Here is a 14,473-nt window from a genome sequence, read left to right as displayed (position 1 = left end):
GAGGCCTGCTGTTGTAGAATAACCTGCACTGAGGTCTTATTATTTCAAAAACAGATGATCTCATTATTGGGGCAACTCCTGACCTTTTGGGCAGCAATTACAATTATTAACTAACTTTAAACATATGGCAGTAAAGTAAGGAATGTTCATTCTCTTTGTAATACTTGTTTTACAGTTTCTTAATCTCACCAGAGAGGTGTCGCTGGTCCTGACACATTTTACAATCACATAGTCTTGGCAGTGACATCTTTACAGTTTTAACAGCACTTAATTAGCCGCTAAGGCTTTGCAGCTGTAGCTGCTGCAGATAGAGCTACTCAAGGATGTGCACAAGGGCAGGCTAAAGTTGCCCGAACAAAAGCTCATTTTGAACTGAACTGCCCCTCTGAAGGAACTTTTTAAAATTTATGCTGTAGCCCATAATGTAGCAAAATTCAGACTAAATTAAATTAACACATCATCATCACTTATGTTCCTTTTTGATAGGCATTACTCCACGGAACAATGAGATGGGGCAGCATACACCCCGTCATGTGACACTGTAGCATTTAAACTTGGTATTGTTGTAAATCTCCACATGCTTCTAAACAATGCACAGCTTGTCACGTTTGCATCACATCACACAAAAGTGGCTTTTCTATGCTATCACATGAACCAATCTTAGCTTGCTAGCTGGCTAAAAAATAGGCAGTAAGAGAGAGAAAGAGCTGAGGGGGCAGCTAAAGGGAGTGCATCTTTGCAGAGCTGGATTCAGACTACAAGCAAGCCAGCAGTTGGTGAAGCATTATGATACAAACAAGCAACCATTTCCTACATAATTTCTTTAATGTGAATTAGGCTTATTTTCTCAGAAGCATTTTTTAAAGTTGGATGTAGGCTAATAACTAACTAAAAACAAAAAATTCAATCACTGATAAATAGACAGAATATTATATCTGTATAGTATTGTGAATAGGTTTCATCTTTAACATAATGGTAAAAAGAGCGCTCTTCTGTAGGGCGCTAACCCCAAAAGCTCCAGCTGAGAGAGTATCTGAGAGCCTGGTGATCAAGTAAAATATTTCTAATATCTATAGTGAAATATGGGACAGCAAGGCCAAAACATATGGTAGGAGAGAGTTACTATATAGACCCATGACAGAAAGAGCAGGATAAAGGATCTCTATAATTCTAAAGTCTATGTATGTGTAGCAAGTGTCTTTGTGACAAATGCTTTGTTAAAGCGCTATAGAAAAGAATTACAGCATTTTGCGTGGCACTGTCATTATATTATTGTCTCTGAAAATTTCATGGACAGAAATGTTAAATCTCTAAAACATCAGCATGTTGACATAATGTTGTCATTGTAGGCATGTTAGCATGCTGATATTAGTATTTAGCTCAAAGCACCACTGTACCTAACTGCACAGAGTATTGCTGCAGACTTGGTCTTTTTTTAAAGGCTTAGTAATTTCCTGAACAGCTGGTCACTGTAAATTGTGCATTTAATGAGGAATATTTTAAGCCAGGGATTAATACATAGTTGGTGCTCTTTAGTGCGTATTTACAGATACTATAGTTTATTTTGAGGAAGATTGCATTAAAATAAACTGCAATACCACATACAACCCAGTGCAACGGTGTGAATTGTTTTAAATAGCTTTTGGACAACAACAAAAGTCTATGGCACAGAGGAATGAGATTTATTAAGCTTTGGGTACACAGACAATATTTATAGGATCAATTGATTTTGTTCCAGACTAAAGTGTGAGGCAGTGCTGCATTAAACAAAAGTTAAAGGGACAGGATCACCTTCTTTATGTTCATTCTGGTAAATACACTGGTAATCAAGGATTAATTCATGATACTGTAAAATGTGTTGAATATTCTGAAGCGATAAATTTTTTTCCTCATTGTCTTATTTCAACAATTGTTGAAGGAAATAGAAATAAATTGCCATATAAGTTGATGTTGCAGGAAAGCCTCAGCACTGCCTTTTCTATTCAGTGGTGCAGTGTGACCTCGTTCATTGTGGATGGTGCACTCTCAATGTCACTCTGACTTGTGCTTGGAGGAGCCACGTATCCTTTTTGGAAGAGATTGTTAATTGAGGTAGAAACATGGTTGAAGGAGGATTACCGGGTCCCTGTCTGTTACTAAAAAAACATTCAAATAAAAACATCACTGAGCTCACATAATTACTTTTTCAGTGACTGGCTGAACATCATTATTATATTCAGTCGTATCTCATCCAATGATACTTAATTGAGAAAGAGGTTTTTGTTTGAATAGAAAATTTTGGTAGGTATGTATGAAAGGTATGAATAAGACAACAGAGAGAGGGGGGTGCTATGAGAGCTACAGAAATGCTACAGTTATAGATTTAGAATATTCTGCACTGTACTTGTTGTGCTCTGCACTGAATATTTGGTCATATGGTCCATTTGTATGGGGACTGCCAACAGTTTAAAAGACTGATTAACTGAATTTTCTAAATTATATATATGTGTGTCTTGTTACTGCTGCAACACACTCTGCAGCAGTAACAATACATATATTCTCAAAATATGCAGTTAAAAGATCGGTATTACTAATATTGTATATATTATGATGATGATGATATATGATAACACATTGTATTTATTTGTAAATCATAAACTTGTGAGTCACACACAGCTGAGCATGTAATGGGGCATGTTATGGCAAGTACTGAGATCTCTGTATCACTGGAATGCTTCATTAACAAAGAAAGAAGGTTGATTAGTACAGGCTACTGTCTTATGGGAAAAAATTGGATGAAGTTGCCATTTAGAGAGATTTGTATTGTTTACCTCGGCTTCTACTGTCAAAACAAACCTTTGGATGGGGAGAAAGAGCTAATCAACCTCTCTGCAGTTCACTGACCTGTTAAACATCTATATGATACAATGCATGATGTTTGTTCAGTTCCTTGGATACGTGCAAGATGTGCAAGCTAAAAGGCTGTATCCATTTAACAACCAGGACTGTGATTTAATTTCCCTGCTAAAAGCATACCTGCATACTAGGCCTGCTCAGAGTGACTGATCTGCCAGTCAAGTTGAGTTTTTGAACTGTAAAAAATTAAACTGCGTATTGAATTACAAAACAATAGATCTCCTCACATTCAATTTTCAGTCATATTTGGCTCTGGTGTTTAGGTGTTAAGACTTCATTTGCTCATGTTCCTTTACACATTTCTTGTACTAAGCCAGAAAAAAATATGCTAAATTACTTAATAAAACGTAATAAATGGATTAATAAAAGAATCTAAAAATCTAAAAATTCTCAGTTAGTTTGAGAATATATCAGATGTAAGATGTAAGATTTTCAAATGACTAAAAGAAAAAACAGAATGTTTTTGACAAAAATGCTCATACTGGTATTCAAAATTATGTACACTGATGTACACTAATGCTTACTGTACTATTTTTACATAAACATTCTACACTAAAAATTGAATTAAGAGATTATTGCATACAAGAGCTTCCACTGACTATTAACAAATGTAAAGTAAATGTGAACTAATTGAACATCCACAACAGTTTCACTACAGCAGCAACAAATACTGTGAGCACACCTCTGTATTTGTGTAAGCAGGAAATTAAAACTACTACTGATGCAAAGGATTATCTGGATGGGTTACAAGGTAAACAACAAAACACCACCGAGAAGGATGTTTACTGATGCTTAGATTGTTATGCATGAAACCCAGAATTTAAAAATCTTTCAGTATAATTTCTAAAAAAAAATGTAACCAACAAAATCCTTCTCTCTGACAGAGCCAGACAAAAGATTTCATTTCTTCATTTAGTCTGCATCAAAGCACATATTGAAGCACTTTAGTTAGCGGAGGTTTACTGTATGTCAGAATCTAAATCCTGGTTGGATATTAATTACTTGATTTAATGAGCTGTTAGTATTTTTTTTTTACTCTCACCTAAATTTAGCCTAAATTTAGACCATTATTTATCTCCTTTCCGACAAGCTAGCATCACATATGGATCCATTAGGTTATCTACTTTCATATGATACCAGTATCTTCACTGTAGCTTTAAAACTGAGCTGCTACAGTCTCTGAAAGACAATAAAGTCAGCTGAGGACATAGGCATCCTAGTGGTGTTTAATAGGCTACATATGACTAGGGGTAATATGTTTGTAGCCACAAATTGTCTGGTGCTGTGATGTCTGATCATGGATTTTGTTTTGGTGAAGTTCTAGTCTCTTTAGCTGGCTATCTTTTTATGTTGATGGATTATGGTTATCACCATGTGTGAAATCAGGGTTTCATTTAATAAAAATGATCAAAGAATAATTGCATAACTTCCTGTTGAAATCATTGTTTACTCTTCAACTTGGGATTAACAAAGTCTCTGAGCTGCAATTGTCTTCACATACCAATTGTACGCAGGCCTACTGTACTGTTAAGATACAATTCCACTATTTGCAACTAGACCACAGGTACATGACAAGTCAGATTTTACTGAACTCTGTCTCTAATAGCAATAATGGAAACATAGCGGACCACCATTGTCTGGGCTAAAAATACAATTGTGACTGAATCTGTATAATGTTGTTTGCAGACAGGCAGTTTGTATTGTCTGCAGTGAAATATTTTTTTATTTAGAAGAGCATCTGGATTAAGGAAAACAAGTGTCAAGAAAGAGGTATCAACAAATATGGATATCATAATATTTAGAACATGAGAAGAAACTTTTTGATTATTTTCTGTGTTTTGACTGCCACACAGGTGCTCCTTTGGGATGCTGGACGTGGGAACACGAAGTACAATCAGTGACGGCAGAGTTGGCACCTGTAATGTAATATAATGTTCACTGTTACCATACACCATATAAAATACTTTTAAACCAACAATTCTAGCATTACAGTAGGTCAACATACATGAGCAAATTAGACTTTTTGTATTTTATAACAGAATAAAACTTGTACATACTCCGCTATGAAGTATATTGTTTACTACGATAGTACATTCCACGTAATGTCAAACTAACCTTATTACATTTCTACTTTGAACAAATTGTGTCAAAGAAAGGCATTATTTAGACTAAAGTTTGGGGTTCTGTCACATTAACAGACAGCACACCATAACACCAGTTCACAACTTATTTACAGTTATGTAATATATAACATTGCTAAGTACCTTGGATTGTCAAGGTGGGTTTGCCAGGGCAGGAAGAAACAGGCGCAGTTCAATGAATTTTATTGCAGCATAAATGAGCTTACTGGCAGGTACAGACAGGCAGGCAACAAACAGGTAACAGGCAGTTAGGCAGATACAAGTCCAGGTAAGGTAAGGCAAAGCAAAAACAAGCTAACTAACCACATTGGAACTAGGGTGAACTGACAAATAAACAAAGGAAATTAACTGGTATATATTGTAAGTGGCTGATGAGGGAATTAATTGCAGGTGAGGAGTGGGCGGAGTAGGCCAGGTAACTTCAGAGCTGATGAGGGAAGTGAGAATTGGTAAGTTCAATCTTAAAAAGTTATGCAACAGTTTGCTACAGTTCAACGACGGTGTGCAATTGTGTGCAATGGGGTTTGAACAACACTTGAAGCACTATTTCTGTCATTTGGTGGGTGTGTCAGAGGTGTTACCCAATCAGTAGCAACTTGTATTAAAAGCCATATTAAAGGGTCAGTGAAGTGAGCTTGCGTGCACAATAGGGTGATTAAGGCACCACTGTCTCCTTTTAAATAAACGTTTTGCTACGTTTTGTTGGGGATGAAATCGGCCCAGGTGTGTAGTTGGGTGTGGTAGTCAGGTGACAGGGAAAGGAGGAAAAGTCAGATGGCATCTGGTGGACAGCTTGAGGTTGCCAAGTCTGGGGAGTTAAAAAGAGTAATGCAGAGGGCTGGGGATGAGAGTGTGTGGCTGAAGGGACTGAGGAGCAAACTGTGATCTATAGCCTATGTCAACAAAATACAGTACTATAAATGAACCCAACTTAACCATTATTACATCAATTCAACATTTAAGTGTGATTGATATAATACCTGTGTATATTACAACATGGCTTTATATCTGCATATAAGATGTGGATGGGGTTTGAGTAGGAGTTCATGGAGACATTTAAATTCTTCTTTGCTTGTTTCCTGAATTACATATACAAGTGAGAGAATGGCTCTATGTATTAGAACATTTTTCAATGCACTTGAAAACGCAATATATATTTACCTCCTATAGTTAGCCAAGTATAATAATGTCCATCCAAAATCAAAGTTTTATAAGATTTCCTGCAACTTACTAACAGAAAAGACTCTACTCTAAGCAAGTAAGGATTGAGACTTCCAATTTGTCTGTTACTTTAAGCCAAGATAAACATTTACGCAAATAACCAACATGTGTTCTATAAGAATAACTAAGAGCATAGAGGGCTGCATTGTTTGGAGCTGTTTGTAATATCTTAATGTGAGTGCTAGGGGCATTAGACCAAACTGAAGACTAATGACATGAGCTCTGGTCACCTTATATTGAACTTGGAACACTTTAAAAATAGCTTCAGTATGCTTTGACCATGACAATTTGCAATCGTTACAGCCAAAAGTTTAATTTGTTGAACTTGCTCAGTGGGCACACCTTGGACACGCAACTTAGGTTTCAGCCTTTAGCTCTTATTGTTTGTACCACAGCAGACTGCACGTCTCTGTTCAATTCACTTCCTAGTTCCCCAATAGTGGATTTTGCAATATATATATATATATATATATATATATATATATATATATATATATATATATATATATATATTATTGATTCATCAGCATACACCTTTTTCTTTTTCTAGGATTAATGGTAAATCATTAAAGTAGACACAAAGTTCCCAATTGGTAAATTACTGTCAAGCCAGAATGTTGCAGTACTCATAAAACAGTTACATTTCATTTTCTGTAATAAAATAGTATGTGATCAGTTCAATCGAACGGCAACAGATTCAAAGATTACAACACTTACCATATTTTCTGTCTCTCTAAGCCAATCATCCATCATCTGATTATAGGTTATTACAACAGGTGTAATGTATTTTTTTGTACCTTTGTTACAATGTTGCATTATGACCCTTATCTTGTCACCTTAAAGAGAATCACATATATTAGTTTCATTAGTTTCACCCTAAGAAGTAACCAGAGTGGATGTATATGGGCGAAAGACATCATGTTACCTGCAGTTTCCACTTAAGACATTACATCAAAATGACCACCACTCGGCTGTCCTTCCCGTCTCATCCATTTAGTTTGTTTGATAAGTAGACAATTACATACTGTGTACTTGAGATTTGGAGTTGAGCAGGTTTGACATGAGCCTATGTGTTGTAGAAAATTATAATATTATGAGTTTCAACACTGCCCTACCTCTAACCCTCTCGAAGGACTGAATTAAGTTCCATCAGCAGCAAGCACTACGAAGGCCATGAAAGACTGCCAGACAGAAATGTCCCAGATAAGAACACTGACTGCAACATTTAACACCTGCATCTTCTACTTATCTTATTTCCTTATAGTAGCTTTGCTTAAGCCTGTTGAAATGGGAGTCTATTAAAGACACAATTCAATCAAAGTAATTTTTGGAGAGAGAGATATCATATGCTATACTAAATGAAATTGGGTTTTTAAGCTTCCTTATGTTAAGACTTCAGTTATATATAAATAAATATATAAAACGATAGTATTCCGGTGCAGTGGCACTGAAATGTTCCGTTTGTGTTCACTCTCAAATCTGCAGGCTTCACAGTGAGAAAACCAACATGCAAATTACACTTTCCCATGCGAACATATTTGGCAAAAATTCACAATAACAACTTACTGTCACTATTACTTTTTTTGATTGAAGTCAGTAGTATATGAAGCCTAATATTGCCCTCACCCTTGAGCTTAAAGAGGGTTGAGATAAAGGCAGGAATGTGTGGGAGAGCAGAGAATAAAAAGCAAGGTTTCTAAGAGGCAAAATGCCAAGGCTGAGACATCAGACCTTCTTCTCCTGAAAATTCAAGGTTACAAATGAGCAGCATGAGGATTCCCAGTATGGGCTCAAAGCCCTCACTGGGGAAACCTCTGAAATCTTTAGAGTGTTAATGATGTGATATTTTTAAGTTAATAATGCACACATGCAATGTGCCATTGCTTGTAGAATATTAATAAACATTTTAATCATTTTAAAATTAATAAAAGTGACATAACTGACCTTAAAGAAATGCGCTTTGTTTATTTAAAGCAAAATACAGTTTTTTCAAGTTGAAAGGTGTCTTCATTTTAAATGAGTCACTTGTTATCTAATCAGGACATAATTAATTTTTTTCTCCTCTCTCTCACCCCCATTAACTGCCTTCTAAAGGAACTCAGTTGTTGTCTTCCTGGCTTAATGGGCTGATTTGGGAGTCCCACTAGTTTATCTCACAGATGGTTTCCCCGCATTGTACTGCTCAATGTTCAGTGTACGTAAGGACAGAGTTTTGGGTTTATTGGGTATTTGAGAACAGAGAGTATCAGTTGACATGCAACAACATGCATTTACATCTTTATCTAAACTCCTTTGTGTGTTTTTAGTTGGAATGGTTTAATGGCTTGCAAAAAAATGTGTCTTTGATTGACACTTTTATTCCCTTCACTGAAATCGGGGCTATTTATTACTGCACTGAAACTGCACTCTAACTTTTAGAACTTACACTGTTATTCTTTTGTTCATTTGAAGGTATCTTTTCCTTTTTATTGTCCATTTTAAATTATTCATCTTATTTAAAGCCCCATATAAATCGCTTTGAAGAGTCTGAAGCAGTTCATATTAGTTAATGTGGTTATGTTTGGGGTTTGTGATATTTTGGACCACTCTTACTTAAAAAATACTACAATAGCTTTCCACAGACAAGACCAAAACATAAAACAGAACACACGTTTCCTGCGGTTCACACTGTGATTTTCAGAGCAGTCTTAGGGCTCCTCTGACAGACATGAACAACAGTATGTAAACTGTTTGAAAAGACAACGGCAAGTAAACAAGCAAATTCTCTTTGTAAGTGGCCCTTCCAGCAAAAACTACTTTTGCTGTACTATGTCACCCCACTCAAATATGCTGTAACCAGACATGGAGTTTTGGTGTTGCAGGCCATTTGAATGGTCCCACCAGCAATGAGAAGCCTTGACATTTTAAGGGAGAGCTTCAGGACAAATGCCAACATATTTTTAGAGACAAACAGCACCAGCTCTAAGGCCCTGCTCTTGTAGAAATAGTTCATCAAGAGCGACCACTCTGTCAAATTGATGAAGGCTGCCTCCCACACCAAGTCATCGTCTAACAGCTGGCAATGGGTAAAGTTCTCAGATAAGGAAGATATAAAAAAAAAAGTCTGTGAAGGCCACACTTTAAGAAAAGATCAGATCTATACTCAACCTTATGAGAAAAACAATCATCAGATCCACTATCATGTCCAACCAAATTCACAGCACCAAGGATACAGAAAAAGCAGAGAACAATGTGACAATGTAGGCAGATGTTCATTATGCAAATTTAAATATGCTACAAAGGTGTCTTTGGACTGGCTATGTTATAATGCCAAGTCAAAGATCAGCTGTTTTTGTGATATATAGTATGCACTTTTAGAAAACAACATATGTCTTGGTGCAAATTCTACCATAAAAAAATATTATTTTGCTATGACTTGAAGTAAGAAATGTAGATAATGTCTATACAATAAACCTATAGAGACATGATGTTTAAGGGTATTGATGCTGTACATTAAACTGAAAAGTATCAAAATGAAATGCAGAATCTAAATTACGCCACCGGACCGTTTGCCCTGCTGCCCATCTTTGCTGAACTAGTGTTTTGTGTGAAAGGAATGAAAGGCCTGTCCCAAATATGGGCAGGGTGAGTTCAGTAATTGAAGCAAATAAAAGACCAGGCTATTAATTGGTTAATTAATTTAATTTCACAGGTATGTACAATATAAACATCCTGTTCTGTACTTACACATTAACTAATGAGAAAGGGTTGCATATCAATATAATTCATTTTTTTATTTTGTTATTTGCACACACATAAGACTGTATAAATCCAGATTACAAAGATATAAGAGATGTGTGAGGAGATAATTAATAAATGTAGGAATATCCCTACAGAGACTGATGATTATGATGATTATAACTCATTATTCATTCAATGTAAAGTGTCTCCATTATTTTGTCGCCTGGTTGAGGGAGCTTTATCTTTGATCATTTGATGAACGTATTTAGAATTTCTAACACTGAAATACTGTAACAACACACACAAGCATATATTTGGTGCAAATGAACACTTAATATGTTAATTTAAGACCTGACACCAAAAAATGAACTGTCTACCAAGATAATCAGAGGGTCACATAACAACAATGTCAGATGGGAGGTTAAAGTTTAATTTGTTACACTAATTATCAGCTCCAATACGTTTATACTGGTGCTTTGATAAGTCTAAATATATTTTGTGCACAAGACATGCACCAAAGGCATGACGGTAAGACAGCGATGTAGTGTAAATACATGAACTGTAACGCTCTTTAAATAAAGGCTTTTTCATCTAAGCCTTTAACTAACTGGATGAGAGAGGAGGTTAAGGTGAGGATTAGTTCAGCACTTGTGTGGACATTTATTCACTGTCACCATTTCCGTCAACATTCAGAACATCAGCAGCATCAAGAACTCTTGCAGCATTCACTTTACCCGATGCTGCAACCTGTAACATACCTGCCCAAATGTGCAGGGACTAAATGGGAATTCAACATCTTCACGCATAAACAGACAACTGGCCACATATAGAAAATGGTTACACGTCTGTGTTCAGTTATTTTAAGCTAAACATAGAAATGACTACTAGTTTCAGGAAATAAAGTCTCACAGGGCACCTTCAGCAATTTAATAGTTTACTTCCATAAAAGTGGGGGACTTGCAAGAGAAAGTTTAAAAATATAAAGTTCAAAATTGAAGTAGTAGAAGCTGAAATATCCAGACATTTTTTCCCTGGAATGGATGAAACTCCAAAACCTCTGAATCATACGTTACCCATAATGCAACTTGAAAGCATCTTTCATTTGATCCTCCCTGCCTGATATACACCCACGTCTTTCACACTCAAAGTTTTTATCGCAGTCTTTCTGTTATAAATTTGTACTTTCCAAGTCTAAAAAATCTTAATCACTATGGTTCTCCATCTGACCAGCACTTTGGTACATAACAAAGTTATTAGGTATTTGTGTCACAGATGTGTGTACTAGGCAATAGGATTGAGGATCCAAATACTGACACTTTAAACCAATGTACCAGGCTTACAGTGAGGCACGAGAAGGCTGTCCAAACAATGGAAACTAATCCAGAAGGGGCAATGCAGGCGGCAGGGCAAGGCAGGCAGGCAGGCAGGCAGGCAGGGTAGGGCGGGGCAGGGTAGGGCAGGGCAAGGCAGGCAGGCAGGCCAAAACATGACAAACTAGCAAAGGTAGAGTACTGGTGAATTGGTTATATGAAATAATGAGAATCATGTGTGACAGTAGGTGGGGATGACTTAGGAATATGAACAGGTGAGCAGGTGGACATGATTGTTGTGGTCATATGAAGCCTTTTGAAGCTTTTTATCCTTTTTATCCTTTTTTCCTGTTTGTTGCTGAAAACATTTTCTAAGCCTCAGGGCATTGAAAACAAAAAGGAAAGTGATGTCTTGGTTTGGAGAAATGATAGCATCAGTTTATAGTCAAGACTGGGGCCAAAGCACTGGCGCAACCTCACAGATTTCATGGTTTCAATCCCATATGTGCACAATAAGATTTATTAAGGCTAGTCATTGTTTGTGATTCTGATTATGCAGAAATATTGTCCAAATAGACACAAATTACTATCCATGTGTCAAAGGGCTGTATATCCACAGTACAGTATGAGGTTTAAGGAAGGTACAACAAGGGTAAAAAACAGTTATAATAATTATGTTAGAAGTCTTTATAGAGATAATATTTACTGCACTGTGCAAAGTTTTTACTTCTCCTCTGCAGGCTACCATTTTTCCAGTCTTCTAAAAGATCCACTGTGAACATCAGTTGTTTGAAGCTTCAAACATCATGAATCATTTTTGAATTGTCATTTGAAACACGCATTTGACGCTAGGTATCGAGCCACACGCTTCATTGAAACAAGTGCCGGTGCCTTGTTTTGCCCTTGTGTATGCATCAAGCAGCGATCATGTCTGCGTGTGGTTCTGGCCCAGCTGCTAACTTGTTTCATAGATGGGTTGGACTGATGTCTATGCATGCCAAGAGCTGCTTTCCTCCTACGTTGCACAAACATTAATACACACAGCATGAAACACGCCAGGAGATGGAGGAGGAGAATCTTCATTACAGCAGTTCATTCAAAGTAATATCTTTAGTTAAAATAAAGGTCTGCTGCTGTTTGTCCCTTCGTTCATTCATGTTGTACCCAAGTTGAATCCATTCTAAGTGTTTGTGCACTGAATGCTTCAAGTTTCCACATCACACTTGTCTAAGTTTGAAATTAGATCATTAGTGACTTTCAAACTAGTTGTGATGTCACAAAGCCATGTTTGTAACCCACAATTAAGGTGAGCACAGAGAAACCTCTTCAGGTTAATATAAAAACAGCCCTCTAATGTCAATCACTGCACATACATCATTCTGCACAGTGAAGGTCACATATCCAAGTAACAAGGAGCAAGTATAATTTTGAGTGGAGTGGGCCTTTCTTGATTGCTAACTCTGTCAAACATTCTTCAACATTTCTGGATGCCAATTTAAAAAATGCCTGTTTGTAATTGAATCTCATCTTGCTGTGATGAATCCCACTAAAATAAAATCTTATGTCCTTTTGATCTATTCATTTAGTATCCTATGCTACTTTTAACTAATAGATATCACCATGAAACTTCCCCAGTTGATCAATGATTAAAACAATTTTGTAATACAAGTTTTGTGAAATATTATGTTAAATATGCAAATGAGGCATTATCTAATATTTGCGGTAATTTGCATACATTTCCAGAACAGATATCTGAACTTTGGATAAAGCGAGATTTTTTTTCATTTTGTTGACATGTTAGAGTCAAAGGTTTTTACAAAGGTCATTTTGGATATGTCTTTTTATCACCCCATAATTCAGAAAATATTGTCAGCAGCCATTAAAATTCAACTTTTGCCATGTTTTTAGGAATAATATTTTATAGAAATCAGGCTATAAATGATATATGAACAAGCCTGTCCTTCAGAATGTAGTTAGGAATAAAACTGGTAAGTTTGGTGTAAGTGCTACTGTAGTGGATAATTTTGAGAAAACAGCCTTTAAAGATATGTATTGTAAAATTCCATACATTTTTGAAGACACTACAGATGAATAGGGTAAAAAAGCATTAACTAATAGATATCAACATGAAACTTCCCCAGTTAATACTTAATTAAAACAATTATTTTTTGTACTTCTGTTTCCTGAAATTATATGGTTAAATATACAAATGGAACCTTATTTACTGTTAACTCAGCGAATTTAGGAGAAATCTGCAGTGGCAAAAGCAAAAGGTGCAGTAAAATAAACACCTAAATGTACATTTAGCCTTTCAGATTCAGAGGTTTTGGAGTTTCATCCATTCCAGGGAAAAAATGTCTGGATATTTCAGCTTCTACTACTTCAATTTTGAACTTTATATTTTTAAACTTTCTCTTGCAAGTCCCCCACTTTTATGGAAGTAAACTATTAAATTGCTGAAGGTGCCCTGTGAGACTTTATTTCCTGAAACTAGTAGTCATTTCTATGTTTTCTTTCCACTAGTTTGAAAGAAGACGTGTTATTAAAGCAAAATAGCCCCAAATCTCAAAATTGGTCAGTGCATGTAAACAATGTTTTTGTCTGTGGTGTCTGGCCTATGGAGGGGCATGTAAGCATTGCACATAATTAAATTCGCAGTGTGCAGTAGTTTAGGAGTCTGTGTTGGTGACGACATAATCTTAGACATAGTCTTAATAACTAACAAAATACTTTTATTTATGTATGCCTATTTATCAGCATGCAGTCTTTTGAGCAGTGTGGTAGGCTAACACATGGAAAATTATTAACTTTTTAAAATGTATCTTGTAAAAAAAATAACAGTAGCCTATTGACTGGAGTGTAGACTATATGGGCTGACATAGGTAATATGATTGTGCCCCAATAAAACAAGTCCAGCGAGCAAGTCCATAAAAATGTGAAACACACACACTTATAGTTTGATATCATAGGTGTCATTTACACTGGGGACGCTGGGGACATGTCCCCACCTCTTTTTGAAAGCACTTGCTAAAGGTTTTCTGAAAATTAGCTTGCAACAAGAAATGTTTAAAAACAAATAAACATTTTATGAGAAAGGTTTACTTGCACATTAGGAAAACATGAAATGCAATGTAAATAAAGAAGAAACAGATGTGCCTCGCTGATTACTGTATTATATTGTATTAT

The 14,473-nt window shown here is 36.1% G+C and overlaps 1 long non-coding RNA gene across 1 annotated transcript; it reads right to left on the bottom strand.

The window, feature by feature from the left end:
- Nucleotides 1-4,476: 4,476 nt before the first annotated feature.
- LOC119895821 lies at nt 4,477-6,703 on the bottom strand. Its single transcript, XR_005443106.1, has 2 exons — nt 5,160-6,703; nt 4,477-4,811 (listed from the first exon to the last, which is right to left on the bottom strand). It is a non-coding gene; the product is annotated as an uncharacterized LOC119895821 (long non-coding RNA).
- Nucleotides 6,704-14,473: the final 7,770 nt, after the last annotated feature.

The sequence above is a fragment of the Micropterus salmoides genome, unplaced genomic scaffold (genome assembly GCF_014851395.1).
Source record: "Micropterus salmoides isolate LMB-PRFRI ecotype aquatic unplaced genomic scaffold, ASM1485139v1 Ms_hic_scaffold_9, whole genome shotgun sequence".
In the NCBI taxonomy this organism is placed as follows: domain Eukaryota; kingdom Metazoa; phylum Chordata; class Actinopteri; order Centrarchiformes; family Centrarchidae; genus Micropterus; species Micropterus salmoides.
This window is presented reverse-complemented; position numbering and strand designations above follow the sequence as displayed.